General features: G+C 42.6%; 1 long non-coding RNA gene across 2 annotated transcripts in view; it reads right to left on the bottom strand.

The window, feature by feature from the left end:
- LOC117069801 overlaps window positions 1-20818 on the bottom strand; it is a 45370-nt gene extending 24552 nt beyond the window's left edge. For both annotated transcript variants that reach the window (XR_004431667.1, XR_004431670.1), the window contains exon 1: window positions 20005-20818. This is a non-coding gene — a long non-coding RNA (uncharacterized LOC117069801). The remainder of the gene's footprint in view (window positions 1-20004) is intronic.
- Between the last annotated feature and the right edge of the window lie 1703 nt (window positions 20819-22521).

The raw sequence follows: 22521 nt of genomic DNA, 5'->3' as shown, positions 1-22521 counted from the left end.
AATAAATATCAATAAATCATTGCAGTTAGATACTCTAATATAGACAGAAATGTACTTGACTCCCTACAGTCATTACAATTGGAGGGGACTCTGATTAGGATGCTTTACTTAATTAAGTGATATCGTCTAAAGAGAGTTCTTCCCTCCATTTTCTGTTTAACAGTCTCACAAAACACCAACAGAGGAAATTCATTCTGTTGTTTGCTTTTCTTATTGTAAATGGTTTCTCCTCATTCATATTTTGCAGAAGATGATGTCGTGTTGATGAAATGGCTAATAAGCCAAAGACTATGGTTACACACAGAGTCTTGTTCAAACCAACCCAGGCTACATAGACTGAAAACATTTTCTCCCCTATCTCAAAAATGTGTTTTTAAATTTATTTTTACAGCATCTGTAACCTAAAATTAAGAAAATCCAAAAGAAAATCTTTTCTGAAAAATCACATTTCACCTAGTTTATGTATGGTTCAGCAGAGACCTTAAAAATCTGTTTATTTGAGAAAACAGAAAAAAAAATGGGCAAAGAATAAACAATCCTTATGCATTAAATGTTATTTGTGAGGCACTTTGATTTTACTGAAATAAGTCATTAAATTTGGATTGCCAATACAAATATGATTATATATGTTTTCCAAATAAAATGTTATTATGTTGTAACTGAACTCATCCATTTATTGTTTGTTTACCTAGTGCTCAGAAGCATGTTTTATTCATAGATGTCTGGGAGAAAAAAATTTTGCTTGATAATCACACCAAGCATATTTAACAAAAGCAAGTCTCCTTTTATTAGTGAACAGGTTTAAGCAGAATGATTTCATTTTTTTCCCCATTTAGTTAATTCAGACTTGCAGGATCCTTAGCTTACAGCTTTTGTTTCTCCTCCCACGGCCTTTTATGCCTTTAATGTATGCATGCCTATCCACTGATGGGAAAATATCATTTCCTGAAACTCTTCCTTTTTCCCTTCTTGACTATTCTCTCCGTTGAGTTCTAGCTTTGGTTAGTTTTCACTAGTTAGTTCTGTCAAATCGCTGTATGTACAAGACAGATAAATTGAAGCCAAGCAAATAGTTAATTATCCTGTTGAAAAATTTAAACTTTCTCTCCTTAGAGTGAATTGGAATTCTAATTTGCTCATTCCTTTAAAAATAAATAATATATTTATATATTTAAAGCAATTAAAAAGTGTATAGGATAGAAAGTCATAAAGTGAAGATTTATTAACATCTATGAAATTTTTTATTGCCAGAACATTTCAACAAAATTTTTGCAACTTTAACAAATTAACAATTGCCTTGTATTGAATTTAGCAACTTTATTTCTGTCTATTAAAAAGCAACATTAAATGTAAACACTCTCTTAAATGAACTCAACCAACTTACAATAGATTATTTGCACCTTAATACAACATGCAGCTAAAAGCAATTAATAAACTGTAAAATTTAAATGCATGTCTCAAGATATAAAAGTGAATATTCATGAATCACATGCAAGGGGTTTATAATTAATTGCTAAATTATTAAAAGAACATTTTATAACACAGCTAGAAATCTGAATTATTTGAATTATTTAATAGCTTGGTCATTAATCAAACAAAATAATAATAGCAACAATAATACATAATTGCCAAATGAGTTAATTAATGTTTGACTCTAAGATTTTGTCTTGTCTTGTTTTAACTGGGTACCATCCTGCATAAAAATGTTTCCTTAAGCTGGGTACATTCTGAAGTTACATAATTTTTCTTAATTAGGAAGTTAAGAAAATCACAGAAGAATAGTAAAACAATGTGCCTGCTCGACATGTTATCCAAAGTAATTCCAGAAATTGTTCATAATTGCTTCTATTATTTTTAAGATGTTCTTTATTAAAAATGAGCCTCACATTAGTTTAAAGCTCGTTAAATGTTAGTTTTTTTCCCCCTGGTTTTGATAATTTTAACAACTAAAAGCTTAGTTAGCCTACTATCTGTTAAGCAAACTTCTTTATAGATTTTCTTTAAGCTCTTCATTTTAAAAGGTGCCTTTGTCCTGAAACTAAACATATGACACTACTGTCCCCTAAGAAAATTTTTGAGAAATTGAATAACAGCAAGTAAATCTGATAGAGAAGTTTTATCCCATTCCTGCTGTTTACTTATTTTAAAATAATTGTTTAAAGATAAAGAATGTGTCTTTTTTCTTAAGTCTTTAAGAAGAATGAGAACTGGGTCTAATAAAGCACTACTGAAGTTAGAATAGCCGCTGAATTATTATCTGGCAGAAAAATGTGAGTTCTATTTTGCCTGAACCAATTATCTTTATCAAATGACTTTTCTACCTAAATTGTTTGCTTAAGATATTATAGATAAGCAGAGTTATTGTAATATGCATTTTAGGCCATTATTATTTAAATTCCTATAAATCAAACTGGTGTAACAGAGCCAATTTCAGGTTATTTGTTGAAACTGCTTTTCTTTGGAGCAGTTAACATTTGGGGCTAATGCTTCAATCCTAATGGGCAAATATATCAAATGTTTAAAATATAAACACAAATATTATTGCCTTTAAAAGACTAGTTAATAAGAAAAAGATTTACATCCTAACATGGGCTTTTTTCTGTGTTTGTAAGATGAGTGCTCTAAATAAAGTATTTGTCATCAAAGCTGTCTCTGTAAATTAGTAGAAAGAGTAACTTTTCTAAAGAGAACCTAGCTAAGAGACACCTCCTGCAATGGAAGTAGATCAAATCTGTTCAAAGAAAAGGACAAAGAAAAAAGTTTATTTGCTAGCGTGAAGACAGTTTCTTGAAACTTTTTTTTTTTTTTTCCTACGGAAACCAGAGTGTTCAAGAAAGAATATTTAGCAATGGGCTTTTGGGGGTTGGGAGGAGAAAAACATCTTGTGTGATGTAAAGGGAGAAAACATACAGACCACAACGAAATAAACAAACATTTTCTTTTGGCAAGCGATGACTGCAGAGTTTGAAGAGTAAATTACTTCTATCAGCGAGTTGTACCTTATAAATTTAGGAGAGTGGATCATCAACTCATTTGGAAGACAATTCTCTTTTTAATAGCAACAGTTTCACAGCTAGTTTTGTCTCTAAAAACGATACCTGCTAGACATCCATAAATTAGCTTTTAAGAGGAAGCAAAACTTGATGACAAACTATTGTCAAGTTGTATATATTTCTGATTCAAGTTAAACATGTTTTTAACAAACTGTTTTGTGAATCTGTTTTGAAGCACTTCAGAGGCCCAGAGGGAGCTCTACCTTTAATATATAGACAAAGTTACAAAGACTGTCAAAAAAAAAAAAAAAAAGAAAAGAAAAGAAAAGAAAAAGTAAGATGCAGGGAAGAAAAAAAGGAAACAAATGTCTATAAGGAACAAATTATTAACTTAACAAAAATATGACAAAATCTATACAATATTTTTTCCTAGTAGAACAATTTGTGAGTATAATAAGTGAAACTAAAGCAAAACTTTTCTGGGTTGAACCAGGCATTGAATAAATTGTAGAAACAGAATAGTGTTAAATATTGCATATTCGTTTAAAACATTTATGATGTAGATGTTAATGTTAATGCAGTTAATTTAGTTCAGTGTTCTGTTAATATGAAAACAGCTATAATGTAGTACTTCATTATTTATAGTGTACTAATTAATCATTCATAATATGATGGTTTACCCAGGAAAAGCTCAGTTATCTTTCACAAGTTACAACAGCCATATATAAAACATGTAATAAATAAAATTAATGCCCTAAATATTATTCTTAAAAATCAGTATTTTTCTCAGGTTCAAATACAGATAAAATTAAAAGAAAACAAAAAAGGTAACTAAGATCATCTCCCTTAAAATGCAAATAGAACAGCCTTTGCGGATTTTCAAGATCTTATTTTCATAACAGTAACTTGAAAATAATTATTAGAAAGCACAGTTAAAAAGCATCATATATTTTTGATGAGTCAAATATTTATTTCCAGTCCTTTTTGCATCAAGACTGTGGGAAATGTGTATTATGAAGATCAGATGGTGCACTGATGTGAGAAATGTTGCAAAGCATCCTGTTGATTGGTTCTAATTAACTGCAATGCTCTTGTGTTCTCAGTTTTAGCTGGCATACACCACACAATGCCTTTTATTTTGCTTTGAATGGATTTTTACTTAAAAACAGCTGATCTCAGTAACCACAGTATTTTGGGAATTTTTATTTTTGTGAATTTCCCTGCAATGTTTTCTTTTCAATTTTAAAAGACAAATTTGAAAATATTTCTAAATCATAAAGTATAACCAGTTGAACTACCAGCACTCATGTGGTCTTCCACATGTATTTTGCATGTTCTGTAGTATGTGACTATATTCTCAAACTACATTTCAATACCTCTGTAAAAGTTATATATCTGAGCAGTGGTTTAAGCAGAAAATTCTGAAAAGCAATTTAGAACACACTGCTAATTTTTGATTTTTGTAATCAGACTGTTAAGTAGAACAGAGCTAAAACCTGGGACCATGAGCAAGGAATGAGAAGGATTCCAGAATAAAAGTATTAAATAAAATTCTTTGCACTCACCTTTCTCTGATGATTTAAACTCAAGCAGCTCTGACAGAGAGGTCATGAATTTTCATCAACTTCACACATGTCGTACATTTAAAAACATTTTGATTTGCCCTGGGACCCCTGTATGTCTCTGAAGCATAGTAATAGTGCTGGGATGTTTTCTGGGTACAAACCCTATAAACTCCCAGGGCTCTAGAAGATATATTACTAATGTAAACAGGCCCTTAAGTGGAAAAAAAATTAAATAACAGGAAATTTCCAAAGAAATGCAGAATTTAAAATAAGGAGGTTATTTTTAGAAGCAGCATACTTTCTATGATTTTAAGGGTCACAATTGTATCCATACACTAGCCTTTTGAGAACATGCAGTTATTTGTCTTGAGAAATAGAATCATTTTGGACAGGAAAATCTATAATCTAAAAATTATAGCTAAATCATTCATTAGCCTAGTAGACCTTAAAAGTGATTAAATAGTCATCTTTTTGTTCATGTAAGGATAAAATGTGACTCGTGAGCAGTCCAGTGTTTCAAAATGGCTACCAACACCCTTACTCTTTCCAGGAGAAAGGCTAACTGTATAAAGTGGAGTACAGTCAACACAGAGTTTTACCCCACATAACACCTCTAAAAGTTATCTTCCAAATATTTCTGTCCCTCTTAAAATTTTTTTTAAAAAAACATTAAGATGGAGTAAGAAATAAACATTAGGAGAGATTAATAAGTGCAAACAAAGCTGCCAATATAGAATAATATAAATAAAGTGCCATTACAAATAATTTACATTGTGCTCCTCATTTTACAACTGAGGAAATGGAGGCTAAAAGAGGTAAAGTGACTTTCCCAAGGTCTTACAAAGACGAAGGTGTAAAGTTAAACTACAGGCAATTCTTGAGTCCTGGTAATACTCTTTCTACAATACTACACAGTCTTTCTTTTATTTAATACAGTAACAAAAATGTCCTCAGGTGGGTGTCAGTCATATAATTAAGCAAAACAAGTATATATGTAAAAGGTATGTGCAGGTCTTACCAAATTAATTAGCCATCTTTACCCAGTGTGAAGTCTTTTTCTTTAAAAAGATGTTTCTTTGGAGAATATCTTTACGCCTTCATTCTTGCCAGGCTTTGAGGATTTATATTTATTTGATGGAAGGTGATTCTCTTTAGCACACTTACACCAAGCAGGCAGGTGAAAACAATCACCAGATAGTCTCACTGTCACTAATTTGCCCCATTTCCATTCCATTCTTCACTCTGCTGACTGGCTGGCCTTTCTAAAATGCACATCTGATTATGTTTGAGTTTTTTTCATTGGCTTTCCATCTGCTACATAAGATAAAATCTACACTTCTTAGGCTGGCATTCAGGGGTCTTTGAAATGTTTAGCCTGTACCACCCCTTCAGTTTCACTTCTAACACTCTCCTCACATTTTATGTTGTGACAACGCAAACTAGATATGATTCCCTGAACATGATATGCCTTCCCATTGCCCCTGGGCCTTTGTGCATGCTGTTCCCTCCACCTGCAATGTCTGATAAAACCCTACTCCTCCTTGAAGAGCTCAAGCACCACCTTTTCTCCTCCTGCCAAACATAAATACTTCTGGAATTCCACGGCATCTTGCACAGACCTCACATTGCTCCACCCATTGCATTGAACTGTAAGTGTCTATTTACATGCCTGTTTCTCCACACACATTATCTTTGAGGTTAAAGACATATCTTTCCCTCCATGCCTACTACTTTGCCTGGTGTAAACACTGAGTGGATGTTTACTGACTAAATAAATGGATCAGTGTAAAGAGACCACCAATTTTGTTTTCTTATCACAAAATCTGTAAGCCTTGGGGTAATATCCCCCAGCTCTTTTTTATAATGTCTAAAATGGGAGCACATGACAAAAGAATATTTTTACCAACCTCTTTTTAAGCTTTCTGTTATATTAACCATTGCCTACAAGTACACTTTTTAAATCACTCTTGCTTTATAGTGAATTGACTTGACTTTGGCATCAAGTTGGTAGTGAAATATGAATTGATATCTTCATATGAATGAAGAGGAGAATTCTCAGGTAAACAGTGGGCCACTGTTGTTCCAGATGTTGATAAAGAGAATTGCCTTTTACGGCTCCATTTCTTATTAGGAACACAAGTTAAAGGATAAACTGCAACCCATTAAGCCTGTAAATGCACATTTGGGTATAAACATGAAGTGGCATCAGAATTTTTATGCCAAGTGAGTGCTTTAAAAGAGAATTTTTGTTTTGTTTTGTTTTGTATTTTTACTAGAGGCAGGGTCCCAGGCTACCATGCATTGGCTATTCACAGGTGTGATCACAGTGCACTGCAGACTTGAACTCCTAGGCTCAAGCAATCCTCCTGCCTCGCCTCAGCCTCCCAAGTGGCTGGGACTACAGGGGTGTGCCACCATGACTGCTTGAGAATTTTTAGTTTAAACTAATGGAACTTAGATTTCAGATTTAGCTTATTTGAGGTTCAATTGCTGTTTGACTCTGTCCAGTCTTCCACATTTTGCTGAACAGACACTGCCAGTGATGCAAATGTCTTCTAAAGGAGCCTGCTCAGCTGAAGCCAGGGATGCCCTTGATACAAAAACACACACTTTCCACTTGCAATTATACCCTCATATTTACTGGTAAAATAATTTGCATTTAAAATTTAAAAGATTTTGCCAGCATATTCTTCCTCTAACATGTAGATAATCTTGAACCAGGCCCCCAAGTTAATGACGAAATGCTTCAGTTGTTTAGCTTACTATAAGGCACAGGGCATCTCAATCCTGAAGCCACTTCCAGTCTTGTGATTCCCCCTGTCCAGCTCCACGACATTGGCTCCATTGTGCCCCAAGGCAATAGCCCCAACTCACATGTGAGGAATGTTTACCAAGGGACAGCAATTAGGAGGACAGTAATAGTAGACATTGCTCTTATGTAATGAGTTCCCCTTGGTCATGAGATCACCTTCTACAGAGCAGCCCTATGTGGCATTATCATTAACAATTAACACTAGTTTTTAAATTCTTTTCTGGTCGATGCAAAGAAATTGTCAATTCCCACGTCTACTGCCTACAGAATGATAGGATTTGTGACCCCCTCATCATTTTAGAAGACTGTTACCCTTTAGAATCTTAAAGGTCTTGAATTGTGGGTGTGTTATGGAAAGCTTAAGTCTGGAATGTAGAAAGAGATGAACTCTAAGGATTTTCCAAGTTATTGTTAGAATTTGTTTTGTGTTGTATCTGGGATTTTGTTTGTTTTAAACAGCACAGCATCACCTCACATAGTTTTAATTTGTGTAGCCAGAGAAATATAAAAGACTCCTCTCTTACTAACTAACAAAGAATTGGCCCTCTTTTCTGTCATTTTGAATCAAACTGATCTAGACTTTTAATAATGTTTGTTTACATAAAAAGAAGAAAAATGCTAATAATGCTTCATTATCTTTACATTTTGTGTATCAGAAAGGATTACAACAAGAGAAGTACTGAAAAATGTTTTCCTTCCAACTTCCTTGATTCAGAAAGTATTTACTGAGCAAATATTATGTGCCAGGATCTATAAGAAGGTACTAACAGCAGATTTACAGCAGATAAAGAGAGAAAGAATATGGTTGTTTACAGCTCTAAATTTAAGAATGTAAAATGTGACCACCTATCAAATCACATAGTCTTGGAATTTCCTTCTACTTTCTCTCTGCTCTCATAAAAGAAAAAGCTTTATTCTTATTCATTAGGATAAGTTTCAACTTTCTAACTTAATAAGAAAAAGTATATCTGTGTCTCCAACTTGGGTGGGGCCGTATGAAGTTCTTCGTAAAGGTATAAAAAAAAATGGGCTTTGGTTTTCTTATAGGTCTGAAATGAAGCCATTACATTAAAATGATTTTTAGAGCAAAAGCAAGTAATGATTTGTATTACAAGCTAATAAAATGGGGGTTAGGCATATTTGTACAATAAGGTCTTTTTAAATTCACTTATATAGATATTCCTTCTCATTCCTGCTTAAATGAACTTGGAAGATTGTTCATCATTCAGTATTGTTTAAATTACAAGGCACAAATCTGTCATCTGATTTTAAAATATTTTTCTCCCTTGGTAATGTAGATGACTAATGTCTATCTTTATTCTTCAAAGAATATGATAATGTGATAACATAATTTGGGGAAAAATTAGTTTTTTAATATCTCACATCTAAAGACCCCTTGGCATTTTAGAAAATATAATATTCTTCTAAAAATACATTTTGCTAGCCCTCCTGGCCACTCATACTTCAATAAATTGTGCCTTTCTTTTCTGTTCAAAAAGTGCCACGAGGCCTCTCATACAAGCCAGTCCCCTTCATTGATGAAACCAGCCTACTTTCCATGGTACCTAATAATAAGTGTTACGGCTTTGCCTTTAGTGAAGGTAGTTCATTTTAGATCCCCAAACCACTTCCAATGTAAGAGTATGAGAAAAGAGCCTATCTACCAACAAAGGGAACCCAGGATGTCTTGTCTCAGCCTTACAATTCTTTTATGTTACATTCCCAGATTTTACATCCTCAAGAACACAATGCTAATATTTGAGAGAGATGTGTTTTGCTTTTACAATGCCCCTGTATGCAAGATACCTGCTTGTTTTAATTTGAGGAAGAAAAGAACTATGTTTATCTAATTTCAATTTCACATTACTCTGAAAGTTGAGTATCTGAATCTTATCCATGTAGTAATAATTTCTCTATTAGTGTAATTGTTAAAAGCCAGAAGTTTGCTCTGTGAAAAAAAGTGATAGTCCTCCAAATTTCATTGAAGGCTCTTGATTTTTTCCCCTTATTACTGTCTGATAAGGGAAACTCTTCCTGATTTTTGTTCCCTATTAGTAATGAGAATCCTACTTCTATTTGTGACAGTTTTCAAAACTGGAACTATTAAGTAATGCACTTAAACTTACTTTCCAAGGAAACTGAGTGAGAGCTCCTATACCTAAGTTACCTCTTATCATTCCCCTCCTTGCCCTTCCCAGAGTGAATTCCCCCAGTGATTTATTATATGAGATAGCAGACTTAGAGATGGGGCCGACTGGTGGACCTGCCCACTGCCACTGGTTTTCTTCGTACCTTTTAGATGCTCCCACAGGATTTCATGAGTGATTCACTCCTCTCCATGTCTCCTGGCAGCTAAGTGGGAATATTGGAGAGCTGCCAGAAGGGTAGGTAGCCAACCTGCTTGCCCTTAATTGTGCCTGCCAGCTTTTTAATAACAGAAGTAGGGTCAAGTAAGTGAAATCACGAACTGAGGAGAGTATTCTGAGAATGCAAAGGCAGTTAATGTCCTTCCTCAGATGACTGGCAACCCTTGGCAGAGTAATCTATGATTTGTGGCACCTGACCCTTCCACTATCACTGTTATCTGTGTATTCACTACAAACATATTTACAGAATCTCTCCATTAGCAAAGATGCCTTGTGTGTGATTACCCAATTGTCATGGTCACACTAGGGTTTTGATACAGTTCCTATTCACGAATGAAAAACTGCACTAAACTGCACACAGGATTGGTTTGAAGCAGGAATCCTCAATCAATAGACCAAGACTTCTCCTGGTAGATCTCAAAGAGATTATTACACCATGGCCTTGCTCCCCTTCCTCTCTAAAACCGCTTTCCCACCTCCCCACCATCCAATCTCAAGACAGAACCTCTCTCATTTATTCCCGTGAATTCTTAAAGATTCTTAATAAAGTTAAGAGTAACTAGCTATAAGAACGATCTAAAGAGGTGGATCTGTTTTTAAGCAGACTGCACCTCAGAAAGTATTGGAAGAGAGGACTCCCTGCTTAAATCAGTTACAATAGCACTGTATTTACATAGTACTTAGTCTCAGCAAAGTATTTCCTCCTCAAAATTTTTCAGTCAGGAATACAGATAGAGATAGGTTGCAGGCTGACTTTATTCTTACGGAATTAAATACAAAGAATTTTTTAAAAATATCTTCTTTGAGTCAAGTGACCATGAGAGCACCTGTTATTTGAAAGTTTATTGAGTAGTTTAAAAAGCGGTGTCTCCCTCTTCCCCCTTCAACGATAAATGGCATTGAAGTCCTCCGTTTCTCTTGTTAAATCCTGCAGTTCGCTCGCTCATGAATATTAACTGAGAAAGGTGAAGCAGTAATTTAGGGAATCGAATCAAACTCACTACGAGCAAATAAGTGGTCCTGAATCAAAATGGAATAAACGATAACCCAAAGTCATTGTCAAGTCTCCCAAATGAAGAGATGTTCTGGGTAAATAAAAGTGACAAAGTCGTACCACCTAAACAAATGTAGAAAATAGATGCCACAGATCAAGAAATACTACTAAGGTGACCTGACTTGATAGTAATTGCAGGCAGCTTTTGAGAACTGCATCGGGGTTAAACGACAGAGATCCTGACGACCTGGGCGACCGGCCCTGTGCAGCCCGGCAGGAGGCTGCGCCCAGAATCCTGGGCTTTGGACCTCTGGGGCCCAGCGAGGAGATGAAGAAGTCAAGTCTCGAGCTCTCGGGAGGTGCGACGGCCGCTGGGCCAGTGCTGGCTCAGAGGAAGACCCTGCCAAAAAGAGCGCTCGCCCCCACCCCTGGAGCCGACCCTGCGCAGTAGGGTCGCAGCCGGTCCCTGCGGGCAGCTCTGCGGGCGCGGGCGGGAGGCTACCGTAACACACGCTGAGGTCAGGCTGACCACGCCGCCCCCTCAGTCGCCGCATCGAGGGGCTGGCGGCCAGAGCCTTAGAAGCGCCCGCTCTGCTGCAGGAAAAAAGACCCCCGACTGGCACCCACTGCCCAAGCCCACGCGGGGGCCAGTCAGCTCCGCGCGGCAGCGGGACATAGGATCGCCATCGGGGACCTGGGCGACGGCCGGAGCTTGGGCGCCCCTCCAGTTGGACGTCATCTCCACGCGGTTCTTCCCAAGCGCCGCGAATTCAGCCCCCTGTGAAGATGCTTTGGCGAGCAACAGGGGGAAAAAAGGAGTCACTTAAATGGGAGAAGGAAGGGGGTGGTCATGAGGACTTGGAGGAAACCACACGGAAAAGAAATCCCCATCACTACCAAAAGCATTTCTAAGAAGTCCTAAGGTTTTATGCCTGGAGATTTCACTTTAAAAGCTGGAAAAAAATTATTCCACTGCTTTTAATTGAAGTAAACAAAGTGCAACAAATCCTAACTCAAATATGATTGCAGTGAGATTAGGGTCTAATTGCTTAGGGTTCAGGTGGAATCTGCGGGCTAAATCCTACAGGGCCAATCTGAATTTCACAATCATTCTGTCAAAAGGAGAGCGATGAGAGCCCACACGCTTCCTAACAAGTCATTTTTAACAGTTACAAGCTTCGCACAAAGACCACACAGGGCGTCTAAGAGATGCAAATCTAATCCCTGGTCATTCTACAGGCCTTCAACAAAGATGTGCTAAACCCTAATAGAAAAGAAATCAGTTCTCTGTCACCAGCCCCTGGTAAAATCTATTAGAGAATGGACAGAGCCGCATCTACAGCAGTTGCTGCAAAGGTTAAGGACAAGTACAAATAAGAGGGACCCAGTTTTGTTTTCCGTGTGAAATATCGGGAGAAGCTAACCCCCAAAGAGTGACGGGATTCGATCCGTGGCTTCGCATTCATTTGAATGCTAGAAAAAATAAACACACATTAAGACTTTTGAAGGCTCTGTTTCTGAATTCAAGAGAGATGAAACAAATTCGCCCAAAAAAATGGAAATCTTTGCCTCGGAAATTATCGGAGAATATTAACCGGGAGGGAGGGGAGCGCGCAGGTCGCCAAGGAAGGACGCGGGTGCTGCCCCTTGCTTTGGGGTGACAGAGCTGGTCTCAGGAGCCAGCCAAGCTGATTTGGCGAGGTGGCGCCTGGGCCTTTCCGGGTAAAGTCCCGACGGCGGAGCCGCGGCTGGGAGGGGACTCAAATGGAGGCCTCTAGGCTGGGGCCGAGCAGAGGGTGCCGACCGTAGGAAGTCTGGGCGGCCGCCCTCCCACCCAGACTAGCCGGTGCTGGGCCGCGGTCCCTCTCAGCTACCTCGGTTGCCCGCCTCGGGGCCCATGGAGAGGGTTCTGTGCCTGCCAGGCAGGGAAGCGTCTTGATGTGCACCCCGGCGTTCACCAACCAAATAAGGGCCTCGCTCACACAGTCGGTGTCATACTGGGTATTAAAAGGGTTGTGTTGCAGCTAAAATATCTCACAGTGTGTGCACCCCGGCGTTCACCAACCAAATAAGGGCCTCGCTCACACAGTCGGTGTCATACTGGGTATTAAAAGGGTTGTGTTGCAGCTAAAATATCTCACAGTGTGTTGAACCTCATAAAAAGGAGTACCCGGGTTCCAAGCCCCTCGAAGTCCCCAAGCAGCCTGGAGGGTGCGGGGCGGGGGACTCCCCTCTCCTTCTCTCCACACTGAGCCACCGGGCAAGCCCAGGCCTCCCCCTGCGCCGGGGTCCCCGGGCTCCGAAACTGCGAGAGCCCTGCGGAGCCCGGCCAGCGGGGCAGGGGGTGGGGGCTGGGGGCGGGGACCTGGGGGGTGCAGCCCAGCCAGAACCTGCGGGCTAGCCTGATCACGGGGAGCCGGGATCCACCTTCCATCCTGGGAAACGACTCGGGTTAGGGAAGCGGGGTGGATTCCGCTCGGAGTTCCCAGGCAGCTGGGGCTCCCTCCAAGTGACGCCTTTGTCCAGGCCGCGCTCACGGAGAATAAAGGGGGCGCTGTCCAACCGCAAGGTCGGGGAAAACCAAGGGGCTCTTTTTCTAAAATGCCCTCTCCAAACTACAGGGAGGAGGAATGGGACACGTGTGCAGAAAAAGAGTTTTGCCTGTCTCCACAGAAGTTTCTAGAAGCTATTTCCTCTCCCCTTGGCCTTGCCCTCTGCCCCCAGCTTCCCTTGAATCTGTTCCTCCACAGAGTACAGAACCCGGAGCTGTCCAGGGTGGAGGAGCAGGCTGGGGTTCCGCAGACTAACTCCTGGTCCTGCCCCCTGGACTCCACAGTCTTTTAATTTGCTCTGGCAGGACAGTTTCCCTTCTTAAAGCCTGGAAGAAGGGAAGGCCAGCTTTTCTAGGTTTTGCCCCTCAGCTCAGAGACAGACTGCCATACACACATCTGCTTCCTCCTTATCCCTCTCTATGCCCCTCCAGGGGAGGCATATGCCTTGGGTCCAGGCTGTACTCATTCTTCCCCATCTACTGACATTAATTGAATTTCTCCACGCTGCGGCTTCTCTTTGCTTCCATCATTTTTCTCCTTAGTCCTCTGATAGGCTGACCTTGGCTGTTCTCTGGTCTTCTTACTCCCCAACTGATCTCCCATATGGACCTTACTGACTTTCATTCTTTATTACTTAGCCCATCCACTTTCTCTACTTTTCCTTTTAGTACTGACATTAGGATAAACAATACCGAGTTGCCTATAAAGTAGGACTGCAGCCATGACTGGAATTGGACAAGAAAGCAAAGAAAACATAGGCATTGCAATAAAGAAATGGAAAATGGAGAAGGATGAAGAAACAGATGAAAAGTAGATAATAAAGTCACACCAGGCTGTAAATACAAGAATAAGATGTTTGATGCTTCTGCACATGATCTTGGGGTCCTAATGAGGGTCTCACACACCTACACTGGGGAGGCAGGAGGGGTCTTCCTGAGGAGGGCAGGCTGAAGTTTCTTCTTTCTGACTGGGATTGCACCTGAAGATTTGGGTTAGCGAGCGCCTGTGCATCCTGGGCCCGGGAGCGTGTGAAGGGATCAACACAAATCACAACCACTTCTAGAAATAGTCATGTGGGCAATGTATCTCTATGGGGCTGTCAGATGACTGCAACTTCCTGTCCTGGATCTCTGCTGCTTTGGGGCACCACATTGTTGTCCACCCAGCCAAGCCTGGTCTGAGGCTGTGTCTTCAGTCATGGGAGCCTGTTTCCCTTTCCCCTAGCAGACTAGGTCCTGTGGGTCCCAGCATCCCCCTCACCTCCTGCCAGTTGTAGGAGTTCTGTCCTCCCAGTTTGCAGAACCAGGGAGCTTGTGGGAGGCCTTACCTCCACTGCCACCCCCACCTCACCTCAGGGCAGATTAGTGCCTCTGGGTCACTCTCAATTATCCACAGGATGGGTTCTAGAGACAGAAAAAAAAAATCTAGAATTTATAGCTGGGGGTGGAAGGCGCAGTGAAGGAGGTATAGGGAGGAAGAATGAAATATTTAGATCTTTGGGGTTCTTGCCATTTGGCCCCTATTAAAGAGAACTCTGGGCTTTTAGAATGAGTTTTGCATGAAATTGAACAGGCAGGGCCATGAGCTGTAAAGAATCCCACCTCCATCCCCCGACATACACACACCTTATCTATTGGTTCTTCTGAGATCTTCCCAGAAGCAAAAATGCTTTACAAGGATATCCAAAAGCACAGCACCTGCCTACAAGGCACCACTTTGAAGAGGCTGATAAATTACCCCCCTTTGAAATAAAAATGGAATTAGCATTAAGCACATACTATTATTAATTTGAGTTTCAGTCTCCTAGAAAATTCGTTAGATGTTGGTATCTGGGCAGAGACGGAATCTCTCTTTTCCTTAAGAAAATTCCCCAGAGAAACAGCAGTCCTTCGCTGGCTTTGTTTGGTTTCGTTTATTTGTACAAAGAAAGATTGTGCGTTAAGATCTTTTTTTTAAATCCCTACAAGTTGGAGTTTGCATCATCGTCGTGACCTAGTGAACTAATATTTGTATATTCTGGGATCTAAATTCCCGGGAAGTTTCTACTCTTCCGCACACCAGACTTGCCAGTGTGATCTCCAGGAGGGATCGGGGGCCGCGTCCGCAGGGGCGCGCGGCCGAGGCTGTTCCCAGCGCGGGAACTGGAGGAAGAGCCTGGGCAGGAGCGGGGCGGGCGGGCGGGGCGCGGGGACGTGGGGACGCGGGGACGTGAGGACGCGGGGACGCGGGGCGGGCGGGGGCCGAGAGCCAGGCTGCCGGCTGGGTGTCGGGAGAGAGGCCGCGGGTGGGCGGGGTAAGGACTGGGACTGGGGAGACTGAGAGGTGGGGGATGCAGGGACGATGAGGCTGCGGGGCAGGAAACTAAGCGCCTGGGACAGCTGCTTCTCTTGGTCCTGGAAATCAAACTTTCGCAGCGAGAGACCCTAAGACAGCTCGCGATTTCAAGTGCCCACACTTCTAGTTTAGACACTTGGCAACCCATTTGGAACAGCTGGGCCGCGAGGGGCCCCCAGGTCTTTGGCGGCGTCGTTGGGAGGTCGCAGAGTTGTCCCTGGGCTTCCCTGAAGGCCCCGCAGACTCCCTGCCAGTCCTGGCCACACCCAGCCAGGGATTCGCAGCTCCAGCCTGAGAATGTTAACTCCGGCAACCCCTTCTGGCGGCCATTCCCTTAAAAACCAATTCAATTTTTCCATCAAGTCTTCTACCCAATGGGTAGACTCTTCATTAAATGACTGTTAACCAGTACCGCGGTGAAGCACAATCAACAAGGCTTCTCTGTCACGTTTCTTGCCGGTTTTTTCCTCCCAACCATGAAGTCTCCATTTCCTAAGCAATTAAATTATATATTCAACAGGAATATTCCGTTTAAAATACTTCGGGACCGAAGACTGATGCCCAAGGTCTGAAGCTGGAAGAAAATATTTAGTGCTTGCCTACAGATTCTGTCACCCATCATCTGCTCGGAATGCGCTCAGTATCTTTCAGCGTGTCCGGCTCTTATGATTGCAAATGGCCCTGTTTTCAAATGGAAATAAGACTTGCAAACTGATTATGTGTATTGAATCAGAATCACTCGCTAGATCCTCTTGTTTAAAATGTATTGAAAAAAGGATGATGGCTGCAGACCTCTGTAACCAGCTCTGTCTCTTCTCTGGGAGGTCGATCTATTTTGCAACTTTTTGCCATTTGAGCATGTTTCAGCCAGATAATTACATTGCCATTGTGTTACCGACCCAAAGTTCAGACATGGTACACACACCACCTCCCAGCCGTCTCCCAGGCCCTTCCCTCTAGGATCACCCCCCAAACACCACAGGCACAGTATATAAACAGTCATCCACCATCACCCCCACCTCTCCATCACTTTGACCTAGCTATATATAACCAGCACTTCTCAGCTGCCGCAGCCTCCCTCAGAAGCCCACACACTTTCAGCAGGAACAGTTGTTTCTCTTTTCTCCCAGTCTCCTTTCCAGCCGCCTTTCTCTCTTCTGTCTTTCCAGTGAGCAGAACCACATACACAGCCCCCAACTAGCTTTCACAGGTGCACCACCAATACAATCTAAGTATTTAGCCATGTTGAGAATTTTCAACAACTAATTTTGTTGATGTGGCATTGTAATTGATAGAAAATGGTTAATACAGGAAGGTTAATGTGAACATGTTTGCATGCTACCATATATCTCAAAGGGTGTCTCTTTCTCTTTACCCCCACCCAGTGCTAAATGATGGCCATGAGTGGGTTGGCTTTTTAAATATTTCTAAAAACTTTTTCTGTTTGATTTCAGTATGAAGTGAATGGACTATGTAGATGTGTAGAGAGATGTCTGAGTTTTATCTATTGTGTGAGTTGTAGGTATGATACAATGCAGCACTTCCGAAGTTTACTGCACCCAGGCCCAGGCTCAGGAGTTCTGCCAGGGAACAGTACTGCCAGGGAGCAGTAATCAACATTTCAGTTAATACTGCCGGGTCAGTGGGTAGTGATGAACTAGATACAACATCTGTTTGCTGTGGCTTGCAGTAGGAATGTGTGCTGTGTTCACCACAGTGGTTTGAGAGTTGCAATTCTTTCTGAAGTAGAATCAGAAGGGAAGGAAGAAGCTGTCACTGCACAGCCCCCCCCCCCCCCCCAGGCCCTTAGTTGCAACCCAGGTCTTGCAGACCTTGAGGCACCATCAAGTGGCCAGGCAGAGAGAGAGATTTAATCCTCTGCGGCTTGAGTCTCCTCTAGAAAAGTCTGTCGCCGCAAGTCTCTTTAGAGATCGAATGCTCTGGAAGCCTCTGTTGGGACCATAACTTTGGAAGGTTCGCTTTACACATAGGTATATCGAGTTCCTTTAGACACTGACTGAGTCTCCAGGTTTATGGCAGAGCGTGTAGTCAGCTCAGAGGAACTAGCTCTCGGTCCTCTTCGTGTCATTACGGTAATTCCCAGGTTTTCTTCTGCGCGCGCGCACTCGGCCCCGTGTGTGCTGGAGAGATCAGGTAAATCAGTAGCACGTGAGCCAGATAAAGTCTTGTTTTCCTAGAGCTTTGGACCTTTAGAGCAGTAGCATTAGGAGGGAGAATGCAGGCAAGGTAGAGGCCAACCTGTTGTGGGTCATTTTCCATAGACTGGATCCAGAGCACAGTTGGAAAGGGGAAGGATATCCAAAGATAATTCATGGCCTGATATCTCTGATTTTTTAGAAATGAATGATCAGCAATCACCAATACTCTAGAAATAGAATATTTAACACTCCACCAACAGCCTGCTGTTACTAACAGCAAGGTCTAACAATCAAAGACTGGAATCTCTAGAAATATGTGAAATAGAGGGGAAAGGGGAGAGGAAAAAAAGTTTGCCTTTTTCCTTGCTGTCAGACAACACTCAGACCTGCATTCTTATTTCCACTACTATGTGAAGGCTTAAAGGCTGAAATCAAGAGGACGTTTGCAACAAATGCAGAGCAGAAACAGTTTTCATTTGTTTGTTGCTGTTGTTGTCCCAGGGCAGTAGTATTTATACCCATGATTTTTATAGGTGGATAAGTTCAGCAAGGGACAATATCTTTTTTGTTATAGAATGCCTCAAGAAGTCTTATCCACAGCTGTGTCTCAGACACCAAGTTCAAATTCTTTAGGAAAAAATTTCAATATTTCCTAAAACATAATTAGTTATCCAGAGTTTCACATGACAATAAATAAATATTCTGACTTAAAGTGGGTAAAACTAAAGGGTTTTGGTCTATCTGAATTTTTCAGGGAAGCTAATGAGACACCTTAATTGAGGTAGTGAATTTATTCAATGTTCTTGCATCTAACGGGTTCTGTAAAATCTCTGAGAATTCTGTATTACAATTTTTCCTTTTGAATGTCTTATAAAATAAATATATGCGTGTAAGATAGATCGATATTTATATATACGTGTGTATAAGATAGATACATATGTATATATACCTCTTTACACACATACATATAAAATACATAGAAATCTGTGTGCAATCACTTACAGAGTAAGCAGAATCAGATGTGGATTTTATGTGGGAGGCAAGAGTTTTCTTTAACAAGTCCTTTTGCCTGCTACATTTATGTTATGTTTTATTTATATTTCAGGCAGAGCACTGTGATCAATTTATGTTAAAGTGTTCTACAAATAACAAAAATAGACAAAACAGCAAAACGGATTTAAATCTAACCCTTTCCAAAACTTGGCTACAACTCATAATAACAAGGGTAATAAATGCTTAGGTAGCAGAGGTCAAACGGGAAACATTATCAAATGAGAAGAGGCACAGGAACCCAGGATCATGCCTCGATGCCCACCAAGTTGGGCATTAGGTCACTATCAGAGAGAAATGCAGCCAGCCACTTCAGCTATGGCTTCAGCTGAGGCAAGAGCTGTGCTGCCAAGTTGCTGAGCCTGCTCTTTCTCCATTCCTTTGAGATTCATTAAAGAAAGTTCAGAAACACAACTACATGAGGTGAGGATAAGGGCACATGCAGACCCCCTTCAGTAAAACTTACTTTCATCTACTCCCATCCATATCCAATTCCCTCAGCTTGGGTGGACAAACTTTCCAGAGATGGTGACTGAAAATGACTCCTTCTAGAAGCAACTGGCCGAAGGGGCACCAGAAAACTTTCCTGTGCTCCAAGTTGAGGTAAGCTACTAAATTGGGCCCCACAGAGGGTGGCCTGAAGTCTCAGAAACACAACTGCACGAGGAGGAACGTGCCAGCCAGGAAGGCAGGGAGAGCCAGAGGAACGTGGTGTCCAGCGTCTCCTAACCAGGATCTATCAGCAGAAAAAACATTCAGCCTCCTCCCTCCCAATACCGGTGTCTGTCACTTTCCTTCCATTCGAAAAGAAAGTCCTAGTTGAACTAAACAAGCCAGTAGCCCATGCCTGAGAACCATATCATCTCAGATTCTCATCTCCCAATAGGCTTCCTACTTTTCCACAAATAAAATCGTCTACTCCGCTTCCTCACGCTAATAATTGGGGGGTGGGGAGCAGGGCAGGGAGAGCGATGTCTGGAGACACACGATCAGAATTCAAGGCAGCTTCTAACAACTCTCTTGTTTATAGAAAATGAATGTCTGCCTGGCTTGCTTTTAGTTCAGAAAAGGGGTCAGTCTTTATCAGCACGGTTCACACAGATCCTGGATTTTTTTTCCCTTATCTTAAATTGACCCGCTTTTAAGATAAAGACATAATAGAGAAAGCATTGACCTTACCTGGTCCCTAATGAGTTGGAAGTCAGAAAACCCCGCTCTCATTTCCTCTTATCTGGATCGCCTGAGAAGAGATTCGCGCTACCTTTTGTGCAGTCGCGCCTCGAGATAGCCCCTCGCTGACGCCTGGACGCGGTGAGCGCGCTGAAGGCTGTGCGGCCTCTAAGTCTGAGAATTCTTCTCTGCGGCCTCAAAATTGGAGAGTTGGATGCCAAACCAAGACACTGTCACTAGAGCTCGCTCCCTAGCCCTGGCCCAGGAAGATTTAAAATTCCTTAGAAGGCTCCCGAGCAAGTCTTTCCCTATGAAAGGCCAAACTCTAAGCTTCGGGAAGAAGCCTCCTACAGGGACACAGGTCTGGAGCGTCCGGGGCATCCGCGTCTCTAGGAGTGCGCGCCCAGAGCGTTTCTAGCGGAGACTGCCCGGGCCTGACTCGGATTTCATTCGCTGGGTCCCAGGCTACTTCCCACCGGGCCAGCAGCAGGGCCGAGCCCCTGCCCTGTTGGCTGAGGCATTCCCTGCCCCCCTCCGCCTCCTGGCCTTGAGGACCGCAGTGTGTGCCCTTGTTGGTAGCCGCAATAGCCCGGGATCCCTGTCTCCCCTACTCAGAGCATATCTGTCTCGCTCTTCTCCCCTCTTCTGAGCTTGGCCCAGTCCCTGACCCCCTTGCTAGCTGAGAGAGCTGCTTTCCTTCCTCTCCTGCCCACAGCTCCCAGTTCCCAGGCTGGGGCCAGGGTGGGGAGCCGCTTTGGGATGCTAAACATCAAACAAGCCCAGTCTGGGGTTTCAGGGCCCGAAGCCACTAGAGCGGCTCTCCAAGGCTCTCGAGAAAGTCCTCGTGTTTACATGGCGAAGTGGGGGTGGGGAGAGGAGGAAGGGGGGGTGCAGTGTGCAAAATCTCCCCCACTCCTCGCAGCCGTTGGGGCCTAGGGATTGGTAGGGTACTTTGGCGGAGGCAAAGCTTCGCAGTGATCTCGGGGTGAACTGTACTTGCTCCCAAACCTCAGTGCCAAGGGCATCCTCAGAATGCCGATTTCTCCGAGAGGGGAGGCCAGAAATTGGGCATGAGTTGATGCAGGAGATTCCCGGAAAGGAGGACAGTCGGCTTTCCAGAAGCCGACGGTGCTGTAGGGGCGGAGGGTGTCCCCAGGTTGCGGAACCCTCTTGCACTGCTCCCAGCGCCACCTATTTCCCTAATGAAAAGCTTCAGATTGCGTTCTAGGTCTCTTCCTGCAGCTGCGACAAGTCCCCTAGCCGGGAGCGGGAGCGGATGGAGCTAGCGTGATTGATGGGGAGAAAGAGACTGAAGTCCTGTTTGTCTCCGTCCCCAAACCCAACTGAGTTCACCTTTCCCCGGGACAAGTAAACAGACTTCAAACTATGCCGACTCTAGACGTCGAGAAGAATGTATTTGTTGGAAACTCCATCCATTGCAAAGATGATAAGGCCGAAGGTACCACAGCATACTAAAATTGTGACTCCCAAAGGCTTGCTCCCGGCTAGAATGGGATGCGGGGCAGCCGCCTGGACCACAGCCGGGCACTGCCAGCCAGGTCCCCACCCGGGCTTGGGCTAAGCTGGGGCAGGTTTAGCGAAGCTCCAATTCCGTGGGATCCGGACCTAGAGCCAAACAGCAGCTGCAGTATCCACGTCCCCAGCGCACGGCCTGAGCTGGGTGCCTTAGCCACCTACACTCCTGGTCCCGGAACCACAGCTGACCATTCCAACGCAAGTGGTCAAACTTTACGGGTTTTTGTTTGTTTTCCAAAATGTGAGACCTGCTAAAATCACCCTTCCCCACCTTTCAACCAGCACACTCACTAGACCCAACCATCCTCTTGGGTATCTTCGAGTCCCTCTGGATATTGGAAACTGTATCTCAGCAGTGAGGCCCAGGTTTCTGAGGGAGAAAGCCCGGCCTAGCCCCCAGTCTTAAGGCACCACCCCAGAGGAGCCTCCAGGAAGTCAACAAAGAGGACTACTGGGACCGCAGCAAGGACTCCGGCCAGTCTGCTTTCCTCACAAGCTGTTGGTGGGGGAGCGGGAGGGAGGGATTGGGAAGAGATGCAGACATAATGAAATGAAAGAGGGAAAGAAAGGAAGAAAAAGAAAGTTGAAAATCTAGGCGAGAAGTGAGTACATGCCAAATAAGAATCAAGTGCCCATAATCCAATACTTCCAGGCCTAGAGGAAAGTGCTGGGAGGGGCATCTGTCCGCAGCTCGCTCAGCTGGCTCAGCTGCCTTTCGTCGGTAGATTTGGCAAGGGTGACCCGGAAGGGGCTACAGCCCATCCAGGGACTACAGTTTTTCTATGTTCAAAACCATTCCTTCTCCCCTCCCTCTCATCCCTGATGGGTCTCCCAACACAAACGCTAAGCACTGAGGAAACCAGGAAATTAGAGGTTGGAAGAAGGAATCAAAAATGATTTTTTTTTTTTTTTTTTGCTTGGCATGGGAGGTAGTGGCTGGGAGGTGACGAACCGCAAACAGGAGAAAGATTCATTACTACAAAAATTTAG

This window comes from Trachypithecus francoisi, unplaced genomic scaffold, assembly GCF_009764315.1.
Source record: "Trachypithecus francoisi isolate TF-2019V2 unplaced genomic scaffold, Tfra_2.0 Lachesis_group3, whole genome shotgun sequence".
NCBI classification, from domain to species: Eukaryota; Metazoa; Chordata; class Mammalia; order Primates; family Cercopithecidae; genus Trachypithecus; species Trachypithecus francoisi.
This window is presented reverse-complemented; position numbering and strand designations above follow the sequence as displayed.